At 47.1% G+C, this 22,787-nt stretch overlaps 1 protein-coding gene across 1 annotated transcript in view; it reads left to right on the top strand.

Moving 5' to 3' along the window:
* The window catches only part of LOC137385188 (calcium-binding protein 2-like), a 61,215-nt gene that overhangs the window by 14,519 nt on the left and 23,909 nt on the right, over nucleotides 1-22,787 (top strand). The window lies entirely within an intron of this gene.

The raw sequence follows: 22,787 nt of genomic DNA, 5'->3' as shown, positions 1-22,787 counted from the left end.
TGAGACAGTGTGTGTGTGAGTGTGTGTGTGTGTGTGAGTGTGTGTGTGAGTGTGTGTGTGTGAGTGTGTGTGTGTATGTCTGTGTGTGTGTGTGTGTGACAGTGTGTGTGTTAGTGTGTGTGTGTGACAGTGTGTGTGTGAGTGTGTGTGGGTGTGTGTGTGTGAGTGTGTGTGTGAGTGTGTGTGTGTGTGTGTTAGTCTGTGTGTGTGTGTGTGACAGTGTGTGTTTGAGTGTGTCTGTGTGTGAGTGTGTGTGTGAGTGTGTGTGTGTGTGTTAGTGTGTGTGTGAGTGTGAGTGTGAGTGTGTGTGTGTGTGTGTGTGTTAGTGTGTGTGAGTGTGAGTGTGTGTGTGTGAGTGTGTGTGTGTTAGTGTGTGTGTGTGTGTGAGTGTGTGTGTGTGTCAGTCTGTGTGTGAGTGTGTGTGTGTGTGTCAGTGTGTGTGTGAGTGTGTGTGTGTGTGTGTGTGAGTGTGTGTGTGAGTGTGTGTGTGATTGTGTGTGTGTGTGTGAGCGTGTGTGTGTGTCAGTGTGTGTGTGAGTGTGTGTGAGCGTGTGTGTGTGTGAGTGTGTGTGTGAGTGTGTGTGAGTGTGTGTGTGTGAGTGTGTGTGTGTGTGTGTGTCAGTGTGTGTGTGTGTCAGTGTGTGTGTGAGTGTGTGTGTGATTGTGTGTGTGTGTGAGCGTGTGTGTGTGTCAGTGTGTGTGTGAGTGTGTGTGAGCGTGTGTGTGTGTGAGTGTGTGTGTGAGTGTGTGTGAGTGTGTGTGTGTGATTGTGTGTGTGTGTGAGCGTGTGTGTGTGTCAGTGTGTGTGTGAGTGTGTGTGAGCGTGTGTGTGTGTGAGTGTGTGTGTGAGTGTGTGTGTGTGAGTGTGTGTGTGAGTGTGTGTGTGTGTCAGTGTGTGTGTGAGTGTGTGTGTGATTGTGTGTGTGTGTGAGCGTGTGTGTGTGTCAGTGTGTGTGTGAGTGTGTGTGTGAGTGTGTGTGTGTGAGTGTGTGTGTGTGAGTGTGTGTGTGAGTGTGTGTGAGTGTGTGTGTGTGATTGTGTGTGTGTGTGAGCGTGTGTGTGTGTCAGTGTGTGTGTGTGTCAGTGTGTGTGTGAGTGTGTGTGTGATTGTGTGTGTGTGTGAGCGTGTGTGTGTGTCAGTGTGTGTGTGAGTGTGTGTGAGCGTGTGTGTGTGTGAGTGTGTGTGTGAGTGTGTGTGAGTGTGTGTGTGTGATTGTGTGTGTGTGTGAGCGTGTGTGTGTGTCAGTGTGTGTGTGAGTGTGTGTGAGCGTGTGTGTGTGTGAGTGTGTGTGTGAGTGTGTGTGTGTGAGTGTGTGTGTGAGTGTGTGTGTGTGTGTGTCAGTGTGTGTGTGAGTGTGTGTGTGATTGTGTGTGTGTGTGAGCGTGTGTGTGTGTCAGTGTGTGTGTTAGTGTGTGTGTGTGAGAGTGTATGTGAGTGCGACTCATTATCACACCAGGCTTGCGATCAGGCAACTCATCCAGTGCGGGACTGAGGGGGAGATGTAACAGTGACTCAGGCTGGAGGCAGAGATATAAAAACCTGGGCTGAACTACTTAACAAAGTGGGATGACCGAGACAATTTAAAAGGATTACAGAGAGGCAGGCAGAGGATTAACTGTCTGTTTAACAAGTAAGTCGGGAAATGAACCTGATGTCAGATTATAACATGGGTGAGATGAATTGTGCCCACCACATCCATCCAGCAGAAACCTTCCTATGCCACCATGTTGCCTTATGCGGCCCTTGAGATGGGAGTCTCCCTGGATCAATGAGGGTCTGGAACCTCGCAAGGGCCCACCCTCGACCTCGTCACCCAAAGCCAGACTTAAAGTTGTCTGTTTATGCAGAGCATGAGCAAGTCCGGTTCTGGCCCTGCTGCAGCTCTTAAAGGGCTGCAGCAGTCTGGTTCAAAAGTAATGCCATTGAAATGGCAAAAGTTAGGCACTGTAAGTTAACTGTTTTTTCCCCATTCCCTTACTCCTCTCCTAGCCTCCTGGCAGCAACCCCTCCTAGCCCATGCAAGATAACCTTTGTAAGACTCCCCCCACTATTCTCTCCTGTCTTGAATGAACCACTGAATATCCAGCTATCTGCAGACCAATTGTAGTGCGCAGCTTGAAAATAGACCTCACTTTATACCCAGTGTCAGCATCGAGTGCTCCCAGGACAGGTACAGTACGGGTTAGATACAGTGTAGAGCTCCCTCTACATTACCCTGACAGTGTGTCCCCCACTTTATACCCAGTGTCAGCATCGAGTGCTCCCAGGACAGGTACAGTACGGGTTAGATACAGTGTAGAGCTCCCTCTACATTACCCTGACAGTGTGTCCCCCCCACTTTATACCCAGTGTCAGTATCGAGTGCTCCCAGGACAGGTACAGTACGGGTTAGATACAGTGTAGAGCTCCCTCTACATTACCCTGACAGTGTGTCCCCCCCCCACTTTATACCCAGTGTCAGTATCGAGTGCTCCCAGGACAGGTACAGTACGGGTTAGATACAGTGTAGAGCTCCCTCTACATTACCCTGACAGTGTGTCCCCCCCCCACTTTATACCCAGTGTCAGTATCGAGTGCTCCCAGGACAGGTACAGTACGGGTTAGATACAGTGTAGAGCTCCCTCTACATTACCCTGACAGTGTGTCCCCCCCCCACTTTATACCCAGTGTCAGTATCGAGTGCTCCCAGGACAGGTACAGTACGGGTTAGATACAGTGTAGAGCTCCCTCTACATTACCCTGACAGTGTGTCCCCCACTTTATACCCAGTGTCAGTATCGAGTGCTCCCAGGACAGGTACAGTACGGGTTAGATACAGTGTAGAGCTCCCTCTACATTACCCTGACAGTGTGCGCCCCCACTTTATACCCAGTGTCAGTATCGAGTGCTCCCAGGACAGGTACAGTACGGGTTAGATACAGTGTAGAGCTCCCTCTACATTCCCCTGACAGTGTGTCCCCCACTTTATACCCAGTGTCAGTATCGAGTGCTCCCAGGACAGGTACAGTACGGGTTAGATACAGTGTAGAGCTCCCTCTACATTCCCCTGACAGTGTGTCCCCCCCCCCCCACTTTATACCCAGTGTCAGCATCGAGTGCTCCCAGGACAGGTACAGTACGGGTTAGATACAGTGTAGAGCTCCCTCTACATTACCCTGACAGTGTGTCCCCCACTTTATACCCAGTGTCAGTATCGAGTGCTCCCAGGACAGGTACAGTACGGGTTAGATACAGTGTAGAGCTCCCTCTACATTACCCTGACAGTGTGTCCCCCACTTTATACCCAGTGTCAGTATCGAGTGCTCCCAGGACAGGTACAGTACGGGTTAGATACAGTGTAGAGCTCCCTCTACATTACCCTGACAGTGTGTCCTCCCCACTTTATACCCAGTGTCAGTATCGAGTGCTCCCAGGACAGGTACAGTACGGGTTAGATACAGTGTAGAGCTCCCTCTACATTACCCTGACAGTGTGTCCCCCTCACTTTATTCCCAGTGTCAGTATCGAGTGCTCCCAGGACAGGTACAGTACGGGTTAGATACAGTGTAGAGCTCCCTCTACATTCCCCTGACAGTGTGTCCCACCCCCCCCCCCCCACTTTATACCCAGTGTCAGCATCGAGTGCTCCCAGGACAGGTACAGTACGGGTTAGATACAGTGTAGAGCTCCCTCTACATTCCCCTGACAGTGTGTCCCCCCCCCCCCCCCCCACTTTATACCCAGTGTCAGCATCGAGTGCTCCCAGGACAGGTACAGTACGGGTTAGATACAGTGTAGAGCTCCCTCTACATTACCCTGACAGTGTGTCCCCCACTTTATACCCAGTGTCAGCATCGAGTGCTCCCAGGACAGGTACAGTACGGGTTAGATACAGTGTAGAGCTCCCTCTACATTACCCTGACAGTGTGTCCCCCCCACTTTATACACAGTGTCAGCATCGAGTGCTCCCAGGACAGGTACAGTACGGGTTAGATACAGTGTAGAGCTCCCTCTACATTACCCTGACAGTGTGTCCCCCCCCCCCCACTTTATACCCAGTGTCAGCATCGAGTGCTCCCAGGACAGGTACAGTACGGGTTAGATACAGTGTAGAGCTCCCTCTACATTACCCTGACAGTGTGTCCCCCCCCCCCCACTTTATACCCAGTGTCAGCATCGAGTGCTCCCAGGACTGGTACAGTACGGGTTAGATACTGTGTAGAGCTCCCTCTACATTACCCTGACAGTGTGTCCCCCCCACTTTATACCCAGTGTCAGCATCGAGTGCTCCCAGGACAGGTACAGTACGGGTTAGATACTGTGTAGAGCTCCCTCTACATTACCCTGACAGTGTGTCCCCCCACTTTATACCCAGTGTCAGCATCGAGTGCTCTCAGGACAGGTACAGTACGGGTTAGATACAGTGTAGAGCTCCCTCTACATTACCCTGACAGTGTGTCCCCCACTTTATACCCAGTGTCAGTATCGAGTGCTCTCAGGACAGGTACAGTACGGGTTAGATACAGTGTAGAGCTCCCTCTACATTACCCTGACAGTGTGTCCCCCCCACTTTATACCCAGTGTCAGCATCGAGTGCTCCCAGGACTGGTACAGTACGGGTTAGATACAGGTTAATGGGGAGAGTTGGGTGAGAGGGACCATTGCCTCTGTCAGGAGCACAGAAATGAAATAGTTAAAAGTAACTGCGAGCTGATTAACCGTTATACAGCAACAACCATGCATAAGTCGGGAAATCGGATTTAGGCTCTCGGCTGGAGATGATCTGTTAAATAGACAGCAAGAAGTCCCTTAATCCAATGTTATCGAGGTAGTGGGATCCAACAACTGCAGCATTTATGTTGCAGATATCACAAAGCCAAAACATCAAATGATGTTTCACACGAATGATTAACAAACAAATTTAACCCCACATCGGGAGATATTAGGGTCAGCTGATCAAAAGCTCAGGCAAAGAGGGAGGTTTTAATCAGCCTCTTAAAGGAGGAGAGAGAGAGAGAGAGGCGGAGAGGTTTAGGGAGGGAATTCCAGAGCTCAGGGCCCAGGCAGCTGAAGGCACGGCCGCCAATGGTGGAGAGATTAAAATCGGGGGTTGCTCAAGATCATCAGATCATAAGAACTAGGAGAAGGAGTAGGCCGTCCGGCCCCTCGAGCCTGCTCCGCCATTCAATAAGATCATGGCTGATCTTTTCGTGGACTCAGATCCACTTACCCGCGCTCTCACCGTATCCCTTAATTCCTTTATTGTTCAAAAGGATATCTACCTTAGCTTTAAAAACGTTTACTGAAGAAGCGTCAACTACTTCACTGGGCAAGGAATTCCATAGATTAACAACCCTCTGGGTGAAGAAGTTCCTTCTTAATTCAGTCCTAAATCTGCTCCCTCTAATCTTGAGGCTATGCCCTCTTGTCCTAGCTTCACCTGCCAGTGGAAACATCCTCTCGACTTGTATCTTATCTATTCCCTTCATAATTTTATATGTTTCTATCAGATCCCCCCTCATTCTTCTGAATTCCAATGAATATAATCCCAATCTACTCAGTCTCTCCTCATAAGCCAACCCCCTCAACTCCGGAATCAACCTAGTGAACCTCCTCTGCACCCTCTCCAGTGCCAGTACATCCCTTCTCAAGTAAGGAGACCAAAACTGCACACAGTACTCCAGGTGCGGCCTCACCAGTACCTTATACAGCTGCAACATAACCTCTCGGCTTTTAAACTCAATCCCTTTAGCAATGAAGGACAAAATTCCATTTGCCTTCCTAATTACTTGCTGTACCTGCAGACCAACCTTCTGCGATTCATGCACAAGGACACCCAGGTCCCTCTGCATAGCAGCATGCTGCAACTTTTTACCATTCAAGTAATAATCCTTTTTACCGTTACTCCTACCGAAATGAATGACTTCACATTTATTAACATTGTTTTCCATCTGCCAGACCTTTGCCCACTCACTCAATGTATCTATGTTCCTCTGCAAAGTTTCACAGTCATCTGCACACTTTGCTCTGCCACTCATCTTGGTGTCATCTGCAAACTTTGACACCCTACACGTGGTCCCCAACTCCAAATCATCTATATAAATTGTAAATAATTGCGGTCCCAACACCGATCCCTGAGGCACACCACTAGTGACTGATTGCCAACCAGAATAGCACTCATTTATCCCCACTCTCTGCTTCCTGTTAGTCAACCAATCCTCTATCCATGCTAATACTTTACCCCTAACGCCATGCATCCTTATCTTATGCAGCAGCCTCTTGTGCGGCACCTTGTCGAAGGCCTTTTGGAAATCTAGGTACACCACATCCACTGGGTCCCCATTGTCCACCTTGCTCGTAATGTCATCATAGAATTCCAAAAGATTTGTCAAGCATGACCTGCCCTTCATGAACCCATGCTGCGTCTGCCCAACGGGACAATTTCTATCGAGATGCCCTGCTAATTCTTCCTTGATAATAGACTCAAGCATCTTCCCCAGTATAGAGGTTAAGCTAACCGGTCTATAATTCGCCATCTTTTGTCTACCTCCCTTTTTAAACAGTGGCGTCACATCTGCTTTTTTCCAATCTGCTGGGACTACCCCAGAGTCCAGCGAATTTTGGAAAATTACCGTCAGTGCACCTGCTATTTCTCCCGCCATCTCTTTTAGTACCCTGGGATGCATTCCACCAGGGCCAGGAGACTTATCAATCCTTAGCTCCATTAGCTTGGCCAACGCTACCTCTTCCGTAATAATGATTGTTTCCAGGTCCTCACCTACGTTCGTCTCTTTGTCAATTACTGGCATGTTATTAATGTCCTCCACTGTGAAGACCGATACAAAATACCTGTTCAATGCCTCGGCCATTTCACCATATCCCATAGCTAAATTCCCCTTCTCATCCTCTAAAGGACCAACGTTTACTTGAGCCACTCTTTTTCGTTTTATATATTTATAGAAACTTTTGCTATCTGTCTTTATATTCTGTGCTAGTTTTTTCTCATGTTCTATCTTACTTTTCTTTATAGCTCTTTTTGTGGCTTTCTGTTGACCTTTAAAGTTTTCCCAATCTTCAAGTTTCATGCTGTTTTTGGCCACTTTGTATGCCTTCTCTTTCAATTTGATAGCCTCCCTTATTTCCTTAGACACCCATGGCAGATTACCCCTTTTCTTCCAGTCCTTCCTTTTCACTGGAATATACTTTTGCTGAGCACTTTGAAAAATTGCTTTGAAAGTCTGAGTCTCCTGCACTCCTGCCTCACTTGCAATCACACCCTGTTGTCCCTGATCACTAACTGAATTTGAATTACTTAATCTACCAGGTGTGACTGCCTCCTGAAACAAAACGTCCAGGTAACTCTCCCCCTCCCGGAAGTGCCGCAGTGTTTGAAGCTCAGATTCCAGATCGTCAACTCTGAGCCGGAGCTCTTCCAGCAACCAACACTTGCTGCAGATGTGGTCCCTGCCGTTCACAATGGGGACAGCCAGCTCCCACATCATACAGCTACAGCACATCACCTGCCCAGCCATCTCTACTTAGTTCATTGCCTTATTACTTTATATAAATTTATGAGTTAAATACTTTCTGATACTTCTCTGCTATGGTCTTTTTCAAATAACCAATTAATAGATAAAGCAAAAAAAGAATGTGAAAAAAAGAAAGTAAATTTTTAACCAATCACACGATACAGAAGAAATAAAAAAGCTGACCTAATCAACACACCAGAGTTCTTTTTTTTAGGTTAGAGGAGGAGGGCGGGTGGGAGACACTACACGTGTAGTGTCTCGGGTTCAGCCATTGCCCAAGAGGCCGGAATTGGAGGGGCGCAGAGATCTCGTAGGGCTGTAGGGGCTGGAGGAGGTTAGAGAGATAGGGAGGGTTGTAGAGGTTGGAGGAAGGTACAGTGATAGGACAGTGAGGGTATGGGATATATCAGAGTGTTACAGTGAGGGGTGTGGGATATATCAGAGTGTTACACTGAGGGGTCTGGGATATATCAGAGTGTTACAGTGAGGCGTGTGGGATACATCAGAGTGTTACAGTGAGGGGTGTGGGATATATCAGAGTGTTACAGTGAGGGGTGTGGGATATATCAGAGTGTTACAATGAGGGGTGTGGGATATATCAGAGTGTTACAGTGAGGGGTGTGGGATATATCAGAGTGTTACAGTGAGGGGTGTGGGATATATCAGAGTGTTACAGTGAGGGGTGTGGGATATATCAGAGTGTTACAGTGAGGGGTGTGGAGTATATCAGAGTGTTACAGTGAGGGGTGTGGGATATATCAGAGTGTTACAGTGAGGGGTGTGGGATATATCAGAGTGTTACAGTGAGGGGTGTGGGATACATCAGAGTGTTACAGTGAGGGGTGTGGGATATATCAGAGTGTTACAGTGAGGGGTGTGGGATATATCAGAGTGTTACAATGAGGGGTGTGGGATATATCAGAGTGTTACAGTGAGGGGTGTGGGATATATCAGAGTGTTACAGTGAGGGGTGTGGGATATATCAGAGTGTTACAGTGAGGGGTGTGGGATATATCAGAGTGTTACAGTGAGGGGTGTGGAGTATATCAGAGTGTTACAGTGAGGGGTGTGGGATATATCAGAGTATTACAGTGAGGGGTGTGGGATATATCAGAGTGTTACAGTGAGGGGTGTGGGATATATCAGAGTGTTACAGTGAGGGGTGTGGGGTATATCAGAGTGTTACAGTGAGGGGTGTGGGATATATCAGAGTGTTACAGTGAGGGGTATGGGATATATCAGAGTATTACAGTGAGGGGTGTGGGATATATCAGAGTGTTACAGTGAGGGGTGTGGGATATATCAGAGTGTTACAGTGAGGGGTGTGGGGTATATCAGAGTGTTACAGTGAGGGGTGTGGGATATATCAGAGTGTTACAGTGAGGGGTATGGGATATATCAGAGTGTTACAGTGAGGGGTGTGGGATATATCAGAGTGTTACAGTGAGGGGTGTGGGATATATCAGAGTGTTACAGTGAGGTGTGTGGGGTATATCAGAGTGTTACAGTGAGGGGTGTGGGGTAGATCAGAGTGTGACAGTGAGGGGTGTGGGATATATCAGAGTGTTACAGTGAGGGGTGTGGGGTATATCAGAGTATTACAGTGAGGGGTGTGGGATATATCAGAGTGTTACAGTGAGGGGTGTGGGATATATCAGAGTGTTACAGTGAGGGGTGTGGGATATATCAGAGTGTTACAATGAGGGGTGTGGGATATATCAGAGTGTTACAGTGAGGGGTGTGGGATATATCAGAGTGTTACAGTGAGGGGTGTGGGATATATCAGAGTGTTACAGTGAGGGGTGTGGAGTATATCAGAGTGTTACAGTGAGGGGTGTGGGATATATCAGAGTGTTACAGTGAGGGGTGTGGGATATATCAGAGTGTTACAGTGAGGGGTGTGGAGTATATCAGAGTGTTACAGTGAGGGGTGTGGGATATATCAGAGTGTTACAGTGAGGGGTGTGGGATATATCAGAGTATTACAGTGAGGGGTGTGGGATATATCAGAGTGTTACAGTGAGGGGTGTGGGATATATCAGAGTGTTACAGTGAGGGGTATGGGATATATCAGAGTGTTACAGTGAGGGGTGTGCGTTATATCTGAATGTTACAGTGAGGGGTGTGGGATATATCTGAATGTTACAGTGAGGGGTGTGGGATATATCAGAGTGTTACAGTGAGGGGTGTGGAGAATATCAGAGTGTTACAGTGAGGGGTGTGGGGTGTATCAGAGTGTTACAGTGAGGGGTGTGGGATATATCAGAGTGTTACAGTGAGGGGTGTGGGATATATCAGAGTGTTACAGTGAGGGGTGTGGGATATATCAGAGTGTTACAGTGAGGGGTGTGGGATATATCAGAGTGTTACAGTGAGGGGTGTGGGATATATCAGAGTGTTACAGTGAGGGGTATGGGATATATCAGAGTGTTACAGTGAGGGGTGTGCGTTATATCTGAATGTTACAGTGAGGGGTGTGGGATATATCAGAGTGTTACAGTGAGGGGTGTGGGGTGTATCAGAGTGTTACAGTGAGGGGTGTGGGATATATCAGAGTGTTACAGTGAGGGGTGTGGGATATATCAGAGTGTTACAGTGAGGGGTGTGGAGTATATCAGAGTGTTACAGTGAGGGGTGTGGGATATATCAGAGTGTTACAGTGAGGTGTGTGGGATATATCAGAGTGTTACAGTGAGGGGTGTGGAGTATATCAGAGTGTGACAGTGAGGGGTGTGGGATATATCAGAGTGTTACAGTGAGGGGTGTGGGATATATCAGAGTGTTAAAGTGAGGGGTGTGCGTTATATCTGAATGTTACAGTGAGGGGTGTGGGATATATCTGAATGTTACAGTGAGGGGTGTGGGATATATCAGAGTGTTCCAGTGAGGGGTGTGGAGAATATCAGAGTGTTACAGTGAGGGGTGTGGGATATATCAGAGTGTTACAGTGAGGGGTGTGGGATATATCAGAGTGTTACAGTGAGGGGTGTGGATATATCAGAGTGTTACAGTGAGGGGTGTGGGATATATCAGAGTATTACAGTGAGGGGTGTGGGATATATCAGAGTATTACAGTGAGGGGTGTGGGATATATCAGAGTGTTACAGTGAGGGGTGTGGGATATATCAGAGTATTACAGTGAGAGGTGTGGGATATATCAGAGTGTTACAGTGAGGGGTGTGGATATATCAGAGTGTTACAGTGAGAGGTGTGGGATATATCAGAGTGTTACAGTGAGAGGTGTGGGATATATCAGAGTGTTACAGTGAGGGGTGTGGGATATATCAGAGTGTGACAGTGAGGGGTGTGGGATATATCAGAGTGTTACAGTGAGGGGTGTGGGGTATATCAGAGTGTTACAGTGAGGGGTGTGGGGTATATCAGAGTGTTACAGTGAGGGGTGTGGGATATATCAGAGTGTTACAGTGAGGGGTGTGGGATATATCAGAGTGTTACAGTGAGGGGTGTGGGATATATCAGAGTGTTACAGTGAGGGGTGTGGGATATATCAGAGTGTTACAGTGAGGGGTGTGGGATATATCAGAGTGTTACAGTGAGGGGTGTGGGATATATCAGAGTGTTACAGTGAGGGGTGTGGGATATATCAGAGTGTTACACTGAGGGGTGTGGGATATATCAGAGTATTACAGTGAGGGGTGTGGGATATATCAGAGTGTTACACTGAGGGGTGTGGGGTAAATCAGAGTATTACAGTGAGGGGTGTGGGATATATCAGAGTATTACAGTGAGGGGTGTGGGATATATCAGAGTGTTACACTGAGGAGTGTGGGGTATATCAGAGTGTTACAGTGAGGAGTGTGGGGTATATCAGAGTGTTACAGTGAGGGGTGTGGGGTATATCAGAGTGTTACAGTGAGGGGTGTGGGGTATATCAGAGTGTTACAGTGAGGAGTGTGGGATATATCAGAGTGTTACAGTGAGGGGTGTGGGATATATCAGGGTGTTACACTGAGGGGTGTGGGATATATCAGAGTGTTACAGTGAGGAGTGTGGGGTATATCAGAGTGTTACAGTGAGGAGTGTGGGGTATATCAGAGTGTTACAGTGAGGGGTGTGGGGTATATCAGAGTGTTACAGTGAGGGGTGTGGGATATATCAGAGTATTACAGTGAGGGGTGTGGGGTATATCAGAGTGTTACACTGAGGGGTGTGGGATATATCAGAGTGTTACAGTGAGGGGTGTGGGGTATATCAGAGTGTTACAGTGAGGGGTGTGGGGTATATCAGAGTGTTACAGTGTGGGGTGTGGGGTATATCAGAGTATTACAGTGAGGGGTGTGGGATATATCAGAGTGTTACAGTGAGGGGTGAGGGATATATCAGAGTGTGACAGTGAGGGTCTGGGGTATATCAGAGTGTTACAGTGAGGGGTGTGGGGTATATCAGAGTGTTACAGTGAGGGGTGTGGGGTATATCAGAGTGTTACAGTGTGGGGTGTGGGGTATATCAGAGTATTACAGTGAGGGGTGTGGGATATATCAGAGTGTTACAGTGAGGGGTGAGGGATATATCAGAGTGTTACAGTGAGGGGTGTGGAGTATATCAGAGTGTTACAGTGAGGGATGAGGGATATATCAGAGTGTGACAGTGAGGGTCTGGGGTATATCAGAGTGTTACAGTGAGGGGTGTGGGGTATATCAGAGTGTTACACTAAGGGGTGTGGTGTATATCAGAGTGTTACACTAAGGGGTGTGGGGTATATCAGAGTGTTACACTAAGGGGTGTGGTGTATATCAGAGTGTTACAGTGAGTGGTGTAGGATCTATCAGACTTTTACACTAAGGGGTGTGGTGTATATCAGAGTGTTGCAGTGAGTGGTGTAGGATCTATCAGACTGTTACACTAAGGGGTGTGGTGTGTATCAGAGTGTAACAGTGAGTGGTGTAGGATCTATCAGAGTGTTACACTAAGGGGTGTGGTGTATATCAGAGTGTTACAGTGAGGGGTGTGGGATATATCAGAGTGTTACACTGAGGGGTGTGGGGTAAATCAGAGTATTACAGTGAGGGGTGTGGGATATATCAGAGTATTACAGTGAGGGGTGTGGGATATATCAGAGTGTTACACTGAGGAGTGTGGGGTATATCAGAGTGTTACAGTGAGGGGTGTGGGATATATCAGAGTGTTACAGTGAGGGGTGTGGGGTATATCAGAGTGTTACAGTGAGGGGTGTGGGATATATCAGAGTGTTACAGTGAGGGGTATGGGATATATCAGAGTATTACAGTGAGGGGTGTGGGATATATCAGAGTGTTACAGTGAGGGGTGTGGGATATATCAGAGTGTTACAGTGAGGGGTGTGGGGTATATCAGAGTGTTACAGTGAGGGGTGTGGGATATATCAGAGTGTTACAGTGAGGGGTATGGGATATATCAGAGTGTTACAATGAGGGGTGTGGGATATATCAGAGTGTTACAGTGAGGGGTGTGGGATATATCAGAGTGTTACAGTGAGGTGTGTGGGGTATATCAGAGTGTTACAGTGAGGGGTGTGGGATATATCAGAGTGTTACAGTGAGGGGTGTGGGATATATCAGAGTGTTACAGTGAGGGGTGTGGGATATATCAGAGTGTTACAATGAGGGGTGTGGGATATATCAGAGTGTTACAGTGAGGGGTGTGGGATATATCAGAGTGTTACAGTGAGGGGTGTGGGATATATCAGAGTGTTACAGTGAGGGGTGTGGGATATATCAGAGTGTTACAGTGAGGGGTGTGGAGTATATCAGAGTGTTACAGTGAGGGGTGTGGGATATATCAGAGTGTTACAGTGAGGGGTGTGGGATATATCAGAGTGTTACAGTGAGGGGTGTGGAGTATATCAGAGTGTTACAGTGAGGGGTGTGGGATATATCAGAGTGTTACAGTGAGGGGTGTGGGATATATCAGAGTATTACAGTGAGGGGTGTGGGATATATCAGAGTGTTACAGTGAGGGGTGTGGGATATATCAGAGTGTTACAGTGAGGGGTATGGGATATATCAGAGTGTTACAGTGAGGGGTGTGCGTTATATCTGAATGTTACAGTGAGGGGTGTGGGATATATCTGAATGTTACAGTGAGGGGTGTGGGATATATCAGAGTGTTACAGTGAGGGGTGTGGAGAATATCAGAGTGTTACAGTGAGGGGTGTGGGGTGTATCAGAGTGTTACAGTGAGGGGTGTGGGATATATCAGAGTGTTACAGTGAGGGGTGTGGGATATATCAGAGTGTTACAGTGAGGGGTGTGGGATATATCAGAGTGTTACAGTGAGGGGTGTGGGATATATCAGAGTGTTACAGTGAGGGGTGTGGGATATATCAGAGTGTTACAGTGAGGGGTGTGGGATATATCAGAGTGTTACAGTGAGGGGTATGGGATATATCAGAGTGTTACAGTGAGGGGTGTGCGTTATATCTGAATGTTACAGTGAGGGGTGTGGGATATATCAGAGTGTTACAGTGAGGGGTGTGGGGTGTATCAGAGTGTTACAGTGAGGGGTGTGGGATATATCAGAGTGTTACAGTGAGGGGTGTGGGATATATCAGAGTGTTACAGTGAGGGGTGTGGAGTATATCAGAGTGTTACAGTGAGGGGTGTGGGATATATCAGAGTGTTACAGTGAGGTGTGTGGGATATATCAGAGTGTTACAGTGAGGGGTGTGGAGTATATCAGAGTGTTACAGTGAGGGGTGTGGGATATATCAGAGTGTTACAGTGAGGGGTGTGGGATATATCAGAGTGTTACAGTGAGGGGTGTGCGTTATATCTGAATGTTACAGTGAGGGGTGTGGGATATATCTGAATGTTACAGTGAGGGGTGTGGGATATATCAGAGTGTTCCAGTGAGGGGTGTGGAGAATATCAGAGTGTTACAGTGAGGGGTGTGGGATATATCAGAGTGTTACAGTGAGGGGTGTGGGATATATCAGAGTGTTACAGTGAGGGGTGTGGATATATCAGAGTGTTACAGTGAGGGGTGTGGGATATATCAGAGTATTACAGTGAGGGGTGTGGGATATATCAGAGTATTACAGTGAGGGGTGTGGGATATATCAGAGTGTTACAGTGAGGGGTGTGGGATATATCAGAGTATTACAGTGAGAGGTGTGGGATATATCAGAGTGTTACAGTGAGGGGTGTGGATATATCAGAGTGTTACAGTGAGAGGTGTGGGATATATCAGAGTGTTACAGTGAGAGGTGTGGGATATATCAGAGTGTTACAGTGAGGGGTGTGGGATATATCAGAGTGTGACAGTGAGGGGTGTGGGATATATCAGAGTGTTACAGTGAGGGGTGTGGGGTATATCAGAGTGTTACAGTGAGGGGTGTGGGGTATATCAGAGTGTTACAGTGAGGGGTGTGGGATATATCAGAGTGTTACAGTGAGGGGTGTGGGATATATCAGAGTGTTACAGTGAGGGGTGTGGGATATATCAGAGTGTTACAGTGAGGGGTGTGGGATATATCAGAGTGTTACAGTGAGGGGTGTGGGATATATCAGAGTATTACAGTGAGGGGTGTGGGATATATCAGAGTGTTACAGTGAGGGGTGTGGGATATATCAGAGTGTTACAGTGAGGGGTGTGGGATATATCAGAGTGTTACACTGAGGGGTGTGGGATATATCAGAGTATTACAGTGAGGGGTGTGGGATATATCAGAGTGTTACACTGAGGGGTGTGGGGTAAATCAGAGTATTACAGTGAGGGGTGTGGGATATATCAGAGTATTACAGTGAGGGGTGTGGGATATATCAGAGTGTTACACTGAGGAGTGTGGGGTATATCAGAGTGTTACAGTGAGGAGTGTGGGGTATATCAGAGTGTTACAGTGAGGGGTGTGGGGTATATCAGAGTGTTACAGTGAGGGGTGTGGGGTATATCAGAGTGTTACAGTGAGGGGTGTGGGATATATCAGAGTGTTACAGTGAGGGGTGTGGGATATATCAGGGTGTTACACTGAGGGGTGTGGGATATATCAGAGTGTTACAGTGAGGAGTGTGGGGTATATCAGAGTGTTACAGTGAGGAGTGTGGGGTATATCAGAGTGTTACAGTGAGGGGTGTGGGGTATATCAGAGTGTTACAGTGAGGGGTGTGGGATATATCAGAGTATTACAGTGAGGGGTGTGGGGTATATCAGAGTGTTACACTGAGGGGTGTGGGATATATCAGAGTGTTACAGTGAGGGGTGTGGGGTATATCAGAGTGTTACAGTGAGGGGTGTGGGGTATATCAGAGTGTTACAGTGTGGGGTGTGGGGTATATCAGAGTATTACAGTGAGGGGTGTGGGATATATCAGAGTGTTACAGTGAGGGGTGAGGGATATATCAGAGTGTTACAGTGAGGGGTGTGGAGTATATCAGAGTGTTACAGTGAGGGATGAGGGATATATCAGAGTGTGACAGTGAGGGTCTGGGGTATATCAGAGTGTTACAGTGAGGGGTGTGGGGTATATCAGAGTGTTACAGTGAGGGGTGTGGGGTATATCAGAGTGTTACAGTGTGGGGTGTGGGGTATATCAGAGTATTACAGTGAGGGGTGTGGGATATATCAGAGTGTTACAGTGAGGGGTGAGGGATATATCAGAGTGTTACAGTGAGGGGTGTGGAGTATATCAGAGTGTTACAGTGAGGGATGAGGGATATATCAGAGTGTGACAGTGAGGGTCTGGGGTATATCAGAGTGTTACAGTGAGGGGTGTGGGGTATATCAGAGTGTTACACTAAGGGGTGTGGTGTATATCAGAGTGTTACACTAAGGGGTGTGGGGTATATCAGAGTGTTACACTAAGGGGTGTGGTGTATATCAGAGTGTTACAGTGAGTGGTGTAGGATCTATCAGACTGTTACACTAAGGGGTGTGGTGTATATCAGAGTGTTGCAGTGAGTGGTGTAGGATCTATCAGACTGTTACACTAAGGGGTGTGGTGTGTATCAGAGTGTAACAGTGAGTGGTGTAGGATCTATCAGAGTGTTACACTAAGGGGTGTGGTGTATATCAGAGTGTTACAGTGAGGGGTGTGGGATATATCAGAGTGTTACAGTGAGGGGTGTGGGATATATCAGAGTGTTACATTGAGGGGTGTGGAGTATATCAGAGTGTTACAGTGAGGGGTGTGGGATATATCAGAGTGTTACAGTGAGGGGTGTGGGATATATCAGAGTGTTACAGTGAGGGGTGTGGGATATATCAGAGTGTTACAGTGAGGGGTGTGGGATATATCAGAGTGTTACAGTGAGGGGTGTGGGATATATCAGAGTGTTACAGTGAGGGGTGTGGGATATATCAGAGTGTTACAGTGAGGGGTGTGGGATATATCAGAGTGTTACAGTGAGGGGTATGGGATATATCAGAGTGTTACAGTGAGGGGTGTGCGTTATATCTGAATGTTACAGTGAGGGGTATGGGATATATCTGAATGTTACAGTGAGGGGTGTGGGATATATCAGAGTGTTACAGTGAGGGGTGTGGAGAATATCAGAGTGTTACAGTGAGGGGTGTGGGATATATCAGAGTGTTACAGTGAGGGGTGTGGGATATATCAGAGTGTTACAGTGAGGGGTGTGGAGTATATCAGAGTGTTACAGTGAGGGGTGTGGGATATATCAGAGTGTTACAGTGAGGGGTGTGGGATATATCAGAGTGTTACAGTGAGGGGTGTGGAGTATATCAGAGTGTTACAGTGAGGGGTGTGGGATATATCAGAGTGTTACAGTGAGGGGTGTGGGATATATCAGAGTGTTACAGTGAGGGGTGTGCGTTATATCTGAATGTTACAGTGAGGGGTGTGGGATATATCTGAATGTTACAGTGAGGGGTGTGGGATATATCAGAGTGTTCCAGTGAGGGGTGTGGAGAATATCAGAGTGTTACAGTGAGGGGTGTGGGATATATCAGAGTGTTACAGTGAGGGGTGTGGATATATCAGAGTGTTACAGTGAGGGGTGTGGGATATATCAGAGTATTACAGTGAGGGGTGTGGGATATATCAGAGTATTACAGTGAGGGGTGTGGGATATATCAGAGTGTTACAGTGAGGGGTGTGGGATATATCAGAGTATTACAGTGAGAGGTGTGGGATATATCAGAGTGTTACAGTGAGGGGTGTGGATATATCAGAGTGTTACAGTGAGAGGTGTGGGATATATCAGAGTGTTACAGTGAGAGGTGTGGGATATATCAGAGTGTTACAGTGAGGGGTGTGGGATATATCAGAGTGTGACAGTGAGGGGTGTGGGATATATCAGAGTGTTACAGTGAGGGGTGTGGGGTATATCAGAGTGTTACAGTGAGGGGTGTGGGGTATATCAGAGTGTTACAGTGAGGGGTGTGGGATATATCAGAGTGTTACAGTGAGGGGTGTGGGATATATCAGAGTGTTACAGTGAGGGGTGTGGGATATATCAGAGTGTTACAGTGAGGGGTGTGGGATATATCAGAGTGTTACAGTGAGGGGTGTGGGATATATCAGAGTATTACAGTGAGGGGTGTGGGATATATCAGAGTGTTACAGTGAGGGGTGTGGGATATATCAGAGTGTTACAGTGAGGGGTGTGGGATATATCAGAGTGTTACACTGAGGGGTGTGGGATATATCAGAGTATTACAGTGAGGGGTGTGGGATATATCAGAGTGTTACACTGAGGGGTGTGGGGTAAATCAGAGTATTACAGTGAGGGGTGTGGGATATATCAGAGTATTACAGTGAGGGGTGTGGGATATATCAGAGTATTACAGTGAGGGGTGTGGGGTATATCAGAGTGTTACACTGAGGGGTGTGGGATATATCAGAGTGTTACAGTGAGGGGTGTGGGGTATATCAGAGTGTTACAGTGAGGGGTGTGGGGTATATCAGAGTGTTACAGTGTGGGGTGTGGGGTATATCAGAGTATTACAGTGAGGGGTGTGGGATATATCAGAGTGTTACAGTGAGGGGTGAGGGATATATCAGAGTGTTACAGTGAGGGGTGTGGAGTATATCAGAGTGTTACAGTGAGGGATGAGGGATATATCAGAGTGTGACAGTGAGGGTCTGGGATATATCAGAGTGTTACAGTGAGGGGTCTGGGATATATCAGAGTGTGACAGTGAGGGGTGTGGGGTATATCAGAGTGTGACAGTGAGGGTGTGGGATATATCAGAGTGTTACAGTGAGGGGTGTGGGATATATCAGAGTATTACAGTGAGGGGTGTGGGATATATCAGAGTGTTACAGTGAGGGGTCTGGGATATATCAGAGTGTTACAGTGAGGGGTGTGGGGTATATCAGAGTGTTACAGTGAGGGGTGTGGGGTATATCAGAGTGTTACACTAAGGGGTGTGGTGTATATCAGAGTGTTACACTAAGGGGTGTGGGGTATATCAGAGTGTTACACTAAGGGGTGTGGTGTATATCAGAGTGTTGCAGTGAGTGGTGTAGGATCTATCAGACTGTTACACTAAGGGGTGTGGTGTATATCAGAGTGTTACACTAAGGGGTGTGGTGTATATCAGAGTGTTGCAGTGAGTGGTGTAGGATCTATCAGACTGTTACACTAAGGGGTGTGGTGTGTATCAGAGTGTTACACTAAGGGGTGTGGTGTATATCAGAGTGTTACACTAAGGGGTGTGGTGTATATCAGAGTGTTGCAGTGAGTGGTGTAGGATCTATCAGACTGTTACACTAAGGGGTGTGGTGTGTATCAGAGTGTTACACTAAGGGGTGTGGTGTATATCAGAGTGTTACACTAAGGGGTGTGGTGTATATCAGAGTGTTGCAGTGAGTGGTGTAGGATCTATCAGACTGTTACACTAAGGGGTGTGGTGTGTATCAGAGTGTAACAGTGAGTGGTGTAGGATCTATCAGAGTGTTACACTAAGGGGTGTGGTGTATATCAGAGTGTTACACTAAGGGGTGTCGGGTATATCAGAGTGTTATACGAAGGGGTGTGGTGTATATCAGAGTGTTACAGTGAGGGGTGTGGGGTATATCAGAGTGTTACACTAACGGGTGTGGTGTATATCAGAGTGTTACAGTGAGGGGTGTGGGATATATCAGAGTATTACAGTGAGGGATGTGGGGTATATCAGAGTGTTACAGTGAGGGGTGTGGGGTATATCAGAGTGTTACAGTGAGGGGTGTGGGGTATATCAGAGTGTTACAGTGAGGGGTGTGGGGTATATCAGAGTGTTACAGTGAGGGGTGTGGGGTATATCAGAGTGTTACAGTGAGGGGTGTGGGGTATATCAGAGTATTAGACTAAGGGGTGTCGGGTATATCAGAGTGTTACACTAAGGGGTGTCGGGTATATCAGAGTGTTATACGAAGGGGTGTGGTGTATATCAGAGTGTTACACTAACGGGTGTGGTGTATATCAGAGTGTTACAGTGAGGGGTGTGGGGTATATCAGAGTATTAGACTAAGGGGTGTCGGGTATATCAGAGTGTTATACGAAGGGGTGTGGTGTATATCAGAGTGTTACACTAACGGGTGTGGTGTATATCAGAGTGTTACAGTGAGTGGTGTCGGGTATATCAGAGTGTTACACTAAGGGGTGTCGGGTATATCAGAGTGTTATACGAAGGGGTGTGGTGTATATCAGAGTGTTACACTAACGGGTGTGGTGTATATCAGAGTGTTACAGTGAGTGGTGTCGGGTATATCAGAGTGTTACACGAAGGGGTGTCGGGTATATCAGAGTGTTATACGAAGGGGTGTGGTGTATATCAGAGTGTTACACTAACGGGTGTGGTGTATATCAGAGTGTTACACGAAGGGGTGTCGGGTATATCAGAGTGTTACACTAACGGGTGTGGTGTATATCAGAGTGTTACACGAAGGGGTGTCGGGTATATCAGAGTGTTATACGAAGGGGTGTGGTGTATATCAGAGTGTTACACTAACGGGTGTGGTGTATATCAGAGTGTTATACGAAGGGGTGTGGTGTATATCAGAGTGTTACACTAAGGGGTGTGGTGTATATCAGAGTGTTACAGTGAGTGGTGTCGGGTATATCAGAGTGTTACACTAACGGGTGTGGTGTATATCAGAGTGTTACACTAACGGGTGTGGTGTATATCAGAGTGTTACAGTGAGTGGTGTCGGGTATATCAGAGTGTTACACTAAGGGGTGTCGGGTATATCAGAGTGTTACACTAACGGGTGTGGTGTATATCAGAGTGTTACACTAACGGGTGTGGTGTATATCAGAGTGTTACAGTGAGTGGTGTCGGGTATATCAGAGTGTTACACTAAGGGGTGTCGGGTATATCAGAGTGTTACACTAACGGGTGTGGTGTATATCAGAGTGTTACACTAACGGGTGTGGTGTATATCAGAGTGTTACACGAAGGGGTGTCGGGTATATCAGAGTGTTACACTAACGGGTGTGGTGTATATCAGAGTGTTACACGAAGGGGTGTCGGGTATATCAGAGTGTTATACGAAGGGGTGTGGTGTATATCAGAGTGTTACACTAACGGGTGTGGTGTATATCAGAGTGTTATACGAAGGGGTGTGGTGTATATCAGAGTGTTACACTAAGGGGTGTGGTGTATATCAGAGTGTTACACTAACGGGTGTGGTGTATATCAGAGTGTTACAGTGAGTGGTGTCGGGTATATCAGAGTGTTACACTAACGGGTGTGGTGTATATCAGAGTGTTACACTAACGGGTGTGGTGTATATCAGAGTGTTACAGTGAGTGGTGTCGGGTATATCAGAGTGTTACACTAAGGGGTGTCGGGTATATCAGAGTGTTACACTAACGGGTGTGGTGTATATCAGAGTGTTACACTAACGGGTGTGGTGTATATCAGAGTGTTACACTAACGGGTGTGGTGTATATCAGAGTGTTACAGTGAGTGGTGTCGGGTATATCAGAGTGTTACAGTGAGTGGTGTCGGGTATATCAGAGTGTTACACTAACGGGTGTGGTGTATATCAGAGTGTTACACTAACGGGTGTGGTGTATATCAGAGTGTTACAGTGAGTGGTGTCGGGTATATCAGAGTGTTACACGAAGGGGTGTCGGGTATATCAGAGTGTTACACTAACGGGTGTGGTGTATATCAGAGTGTTACACTAACGGGTGTGGTGTATATCAGAGTGTTACACTAACGGGTGTGGTGTATATCAGAGTGTTACAGTGAGTGGTGTCGGGTATATCAGAGTGTTACACGAAGGGGTGTGGTGTATATCAGAGTGTTACAGTGAGTGGTGTCGGGTATATCAGAGTGTTACACTAAGGGGTGTCGGGTATATCAGAGTGTTACACTAAGGGGTGTCGGGTATATCAGAGTGTTACAGTGAGGGGTGTGGGATATATCAGAGTGTTACACTAACGGGTGTGGGGTATATCAGAGTGTTACACTAATGGGTGTGGGGTATATCAGAGTGTTACACTAAGGGGTGTCGGGTATATCAGAGTGTTACACTAACGGGTGTGGTGTATATCAGAGTGTTACAGTGAGTGGTGTCGGGTATATCAGAGTGTTACACTAACGGGTGTGGTGTATATCAGAGTGTTACAGTGAGTGGTGTCGGGTATATCAGAGTGTTACACTAAGGGGTGTCGGGTATATCAGAGTGTTACACTAAGGGGTGTCGGGTATATCAGAGTGTTACAGTGAGGGGTGTGGGATATATCAGAGTGTTACACTAAGGGGTGTCGGGTATATCAGAGTGTTACACTAACGGGTGTGGTGTATATCAGAGTGTTACAGTGAGGGGTGTGGTGTATATCAGAGTGTTACACTAACGGGTGTGGTGTATATCAGAGTGTTACAGTGAGTGGTGTCGGGTATATCAGAGTGTTACACTAACGAGTGTGGTGTATATCAGAGTGTTACAGTGAGTGGTGTCGGGTATATCAGAGTGTTACACGAAGTGGTGTGGTGTATATCAGAGTGTTACAGTGAGTGGTGTCGGGTATATCAGAGTGTTACACTAAGGGGTGTCGGGTATATCAGAGTGTTACAGTGAGGGGTGTGGGATATATCAGAGTGTTACACTAACGGGTGTGGGGTATATCAGAGTGTTACACTAATGGGTGTGGGGTATATCAGAGTGTTACACTAAGGGGTGTCGGGTATATCAGAGTGTTACACTAACGGGTGTGGTGTATATCAGAGTGTTACAGTGAGTGGTGTCGGGTATATCAGAGTGTTACACTAACGGGTGTGGTGTATATCAGAGTGTTACAGTGAGTGGTGTCGGGTATATCAGAGTGTTACACTAAGGGGTGTCGGGTATATCAGAGTGTTACAGTGAGGGGTGTGGGATATATCAG

Source organism: Heterodontus francisci, chromosome 28 (genome assembly GCF_036365525.1).
Source record: "Heterodontus francisci isolate sHetFra1 chromosome 28, sHetFra1.hap1, whole genome shotgun sequence".
Taxonomy (NCBI): Eukaryota; Metazoa; Chordata; class Chondrichthyes; order Heterodontiformes; family Heterodontidae; genus Heterodontus; species Heterodontus francisci.
The sequence above is the reverse complement of the archived record's forward strand: the minus strand, read 5'-3'. Positions and strand labels throughout refer to the sequence as shown.